General features: G+C 32.4%; 1 pseudogene; it reads right to left on the bottom strand.

Moving 5' to 3' along the window:
- Nucleotides 1-4,283: 4,283 nt before the first annotated feature.
- LOC143606617 (NDR1/HIN1-like protein 13) lies at nucleotides 4,284-5,173 on the bottom strand (annotated as a pseudogene).
- Between the last annotated feature and the right edge of the window lie 416 nt (nucleotides 5,174-5,589).

The raw sequence follows: 5,589 nt of genomic DNA, 5'->3' as shown, positions 1-5,589 counted from the left end.
CATGTATCAAATTGCAAACGGATTAGCAATCTTTTGCAGCAAAAAATGTTATTCTTAAATTGCCCCTGCTAGAGATTATAACCTAAAATCATTTTTTTGTTGAATTTTCCAAAATACCCTTTATGCGGTTTAAGTAAACCATAGTAAAAAATTGATTATGACAAAATAATACGTTGTCGCAATCAGAAAGTTAGAAAGTTATAGAATCCCAATGGTCAATCCTCATTTTCTTAACTACTATGTTGTTGTTGTACACATGTTTGTTGAGTACCAAAAACGCTACTTATAATAGTAATAATGATGGTAAAAATATAGTAATAACAATAATAATAATCGTAATTCTAATTGTTAATGAAAATGAAAGCTTCCAAATATATATGGGAAACCTCTAATAATTCCAGATTTCTAATTGTAAATGAAAATGAAAGCTTCCAAATATATATGGGAAACCTCTAACTATTCCAGATTGTTTAATTATTATTATGCTTAATTTAATACATATTCATATCTCATCTTACATATGTACTCATCGAGACCAGTTACGTTTCTTATATTTATTGGTTGTTGTAAAGTATGTAAACATGTAAAACAGCCTGAATCTAAAGCATGTAACAAATGTAAAACACGTCTGGTTATATAATTTTACACATGTCCGTTGCATTTCTTACATTTATTGGTTGTTGTAAAGCATGTAAGATATGTAAACGTGCGCAAAACATGTAAAAGATGTAAAACGATGTCACATATGTAAACACGTCTGATTATATAAAGATGGAGAGAGAAAGTCATGCACACATCCCAAAGATGTTTTTTTAGTTTTTGTCCTCTTTAGTCTTTTCCTTACAATTACATTCTTATTATACCCCTTTGCAATAAAATATAATACTAAAATGTACCATCCAATGTGAGGCCAAATTCAATAAGGGCCTTGCTATGCATACACCAGTCCCCTGGTGTGGGAATAAGACTATACGGTTCGTATAGGGCCTATACGAGTCGTATAACCCTAACTTATTGACCTGCGTACGAACGTTTCAGTGTTGCAGCTTTTTGCAGTCTATACGAGCCGTATAGACCCTATACGAGCCATATAGATTTTCCGGCTGGTATAGCCTACGTAACTCGTCTGACCTATACGACACATATAGGGTCTATACAACTCGTATATACAGCATGTCAGCATGTACTTTGACCAGAGATTTTTAATTACTTTTTTGGTCTATACGACTCGTATAGGTGGTATACGACCCGTATAAACCAGGTATAAGATTTTCTTTCTCAAACCATTTAAGATTTGTGTGTTGCTTTGTAAGATAATACCAACATCTACACCAACAAATGAAACTAAAAAGTCGTTACCCCGAAACGCTCATGTTATACGTAGGTTGTTATGTATATTTTTATTTTGTAACCAACTCGGGTGTTGTTTTTGATATTTTTTGTAATTTTAAAATTGAAAAAAAAAACTATACGAGTCAAATTAGGGGTGTTCATCGAATCGAATAACGAATTTTCAAGTTAATCGAATCGAATAATTCGAATAATTTATTTTTTGCAAGTATTCGTATTCGATTCGTATTCGTTTAAAAGTAGGATTATTCGATTCGTATTCGTATTCGTATTACATCCAATATTCGAAATTCGATTCTATTCGTATTTGAAACTCGAATTCAAATCGAATTCGAATAAATTTGAATTGATTCAAGTTCACATATGTCAAAAACTTCAAAAATCATAATCATCAATATAAAACACATAAATATAAGTTTAAAGTAGCTACAATAGCACATGAAAATAAGTCCAAAATTAAGTATTGACAAAATAAAGAAATATCAGTATGGGTTATTGGGATTTATTGTTATGTTTTGACATTTATTATTTAAGAATTTGACCCAAATTAATAAATTAAATATATATTAATATATTATATATTTTGAATTCGAATTTCGAATCGAATCGAATAAAAAAACATGAATTCGTATTCGATTACTATACTCGAATACGAATCGAATCAAATTCGAATATTTTGAAATCGAATTCGAATCTTCATATTCGAATTCGAATCGAGTCGAATTTTGAATGTTTCGAATTTGAATTAAATTTTGAACACCCCTAAGTTAAATAGACCCTATATGAGTCATATAGCCCTATACGAACCTTATAGGGCTATACGATACAAAAGAATAAAACCTGACACTTCTGTTTGAAAATGACTTGACTATGCACCTATACGAGCCGTAGAGAGCCTATACGACTCATATAGGCTACCCTTGTATATAAATAACCAACATGGTGTATGTATAACCCAAGCATTCAATAATTGATCTCAACCATCAAATCTTAAGATTTATGGTTAGAATGAGTTACAAGAGTTCTCATGTTAGTGTTGGATTTCATGTTAATCCTTCCCAAAAAATACATATTTCTAAATATATATTTTGGTTTTAAAATTGTTATAATAAATTAATAATGAATTAATGTTAGTGTTGGATTTCATGTTAATCCTTCCCAAAAAATACATATTTCTAAATATATATTTTGGTTTTAAAATTGTTATAATAAATTAATAATGAATTAAATTAAATTGCTATAGGAACGTCACATGACTAATAGAGAGAATGAAATGTAAGGGAGTGCTACGTAAACATTAGTAGCCTTGAATATTTTCTTTTATTAGTAAGATAAGACGTTGAAATTAAGTATTAACTCGAATAATGAAATTATATTACAACGATATATCAAACTACATTATGGCTGAAGGTGTTAATTATATGGTTCTAGATCAAGGTCAAAGAAGAAGAGTTTTTAATTGAATAATTATCAATGTGGTTACTTTTAAATACTGAAGTCAACACGATCAAGGTAGAAGACATTGTTAGAGATATAAGATTTTTGGTATTTTATGATATAAATATAGGTCTAATTGTAAGAGCATTGAACGGTCTAATTGGTGTGACCTCTTGTGAAGAGAGGTGTCTTGTTGGTCTTTTTGACCAGTTTGTTTATAGCATTCATTTTTTCTAAAATGAGTGAACAAATATAAAATAACCTGAGGAAATTCATAAGGTATTTATAACTAGAAAAGGCACAATTAGTTATTTAGTTTATGCAATTCACGAAATATGAAAGAAAATAGCAATTCACGAACTTTTTATATTTAATTTTCCCAATCGTTAGGAGCCTCTGAGATTAAAAGTGAGTTTTTAATATCAAATACATTAAAATGCGAGAAACAAATAGGAATGGCATACAAGTGTTAAACATATAGGAATGGCAATCAACTTTAATGACCATAACGATATTAATCATAAAAGTCCTCCCTTGTGGTCTAGTTGTAGGTTGCTTAGGTTCTTCGATGGAAATTCAAGTTTGAATGTTACTTGTATCACTATTGGGTGGATATTGACAATGAATTATTTGAGCTAGGCCTTGTGTAAAGGTTGTCAGTTCGAACTATGAGCCCCTCCGGGGTTTCGTCCCGCCGTGTGTTTAGCTAGAGAACTCTTCTCTTATGGTGACACAACGATTGTCAAGTGACAGTCGGCGGTATGATTTTCCGGCGGAACGCCCAAGCCAAACTCTGAAACCAGTGTGTGCTCGATTAAGACAACATAGTCTAGCCAGAATGGAACATCGAAGCTCTCCAAATTTATATAGTGCGTTAGCATAAATACAAAAAAGTCACCATTAGAAAAGATATAAATCATAAAATAGTACAAAGGAACGAAAATCAATCTGAGTCTAGTTCATTTATAGTCTCCATTTAATAGAGAGACACATGCCACTTATATGGTCACAAGTCACATATTCAAATCTATTCATGAATAATGACAATAATAATTTATGGTTACTGGTGTTAAATAACACTAGTAACATTTGTGAAAATAAAAATACAGGACCGAAAAAGATAGCAACATGGCACATGTATATTTTTTCTATTTTGGGCAACCAACAGCACACCTAACTAAAATGGAAACTTTAAAGGCAATATCAAACTACAAAATACAAAATCATTATTAATCACAGGAAAAAATAAGCTAGTAAATTGAATTGAAATGATATGAAAATGAAACCATGATGACAGAAATATTAAAACAAAAAACAATTTTGATGAAAATGACGAAAGTGATGTCTACGTGGACGAAAATATCAATTTGCTCTTCTTTAGTTCTTTATGTTAAGTAAAAATACAAACAAAGAATGCTTGAAGCAAAGAAAAAACAAATAATCATTAATAATAATCATTTACAATGAATATTTCATAAGTAAAAAAAACACACTTAATCAAATGAAAACAATTACAATAATTTCAGTATCATAACCAAAGAGTAACGAAAATTACTGTTTCTTCAATTCTTCTTCTATCATCCTTTGTCTAATCACTTTCATCAAATCCTCATCAAGTCAATAATATTAATAATAAAATAAAAAATAAAAACAAAAACAAACGGTCTAACGAACTAACTCGAAAAGGTCCATTTCCAGATCTTAATCCGCAGATCAACATTACACTTGGCATCATTAACCAAAGCCGCCACGGTCGCATTCTTTCCCGAACCAAGCTCCGAATCCCATCACATTCGATCCGAATCCCAACTTTCTTACTTCTAAACGACTCAATCTTCACTTGTGTTTTCGTATCCAAATAAATCTTCAACCTCACTCCACCTCTCTTCAGATCCGATCTAACCCGACTCACATCACTCGACCTCAACAACACATTCTCCCCATCCAACCCAGCCCGAACCACCGTAATATTATTCGGCTCACTAACAAACGAATTCGCCACCGACCCATTTCCGATCTGGGTATCCTGGGCTGATAACAGTAAAGTGACTGTGGTTGGATCGTAGAAGAACGTGACACGTTTGTTGGGGTTTTTGGTGGACAGAGTGAGGTTAAGGCTGGATGTTAAGTGTGTTGTGCCATCAGAGTTTGTGGTTAGTTTAAAGTCAGACGTTTTGAGTGACGTGATGGAGAATGTGGGACGGTGGGGCCGGTATAGGAGGTAGAGTATGCAGCCGGCGATGAGTAAGATTAGGATTATTATTAATATTGCCCAGAAGCAGCAGAGGCAGAAGTAGTTGCGGCGGTAGATGTTGGGGTTTGGACGGTATGGGTGGCGGTTGGGGAGGTGGGGTTTGGTGGTTGGTGGTGGTGGGTTTTGTGGTGTCTGCCATGGGTTATGAAATCAAGGGGAGTAAACGTTAAGTATTGGGAGTCGTGGTTGAAAAAAGTGATTAATTAGTCAGAAAGTGCAAATCTAAAGGTGACAGGTGTAATTATTATTTTAATCATCGATCGTTTTTATTTTTTATTTTTGTGGGAAATATTGATTGTGATCATCATACATTTTCTTTCCTTTTGAATAACGTTTACTCAATTACGCTTCAATTTTTCACCAATATGTGGACGCTATGTCATTCGATAAGTTATTACTTTTTTTTTATAATGGCAATGGAAATTATTTAATTGAAACTTGATCTTAAAGTATGATGATTAGGTATGTGAACGAACCAAACTGAATAAGGTTTTTGTCGATCGTTAAATTTTTATCGGACAAACGGACAGTTTAGGGACAATTAACCG

Source organism: Bidens hawaiensis, unplaced genomic scaffold, assembly GCF_021521415.1.
Source record: "Bidens hawaiensis isolate Kalapana, Puna unplaced genomic scaffold, B.hawaiensis_p1.1 tig00075871_1, whole genome shotgun sequence".
Lineage (NCBI taxonomy): Eukaryota > Viridiplantae > Streptophyta > Magnoliopsida > Asterales > Asteraceae > Bidens > Bidens hawaiensis.
Note: the sequence above shows the minus strand (reverse complement) of the source record. Positions and strands in the feature narration are given on the sequence as shown.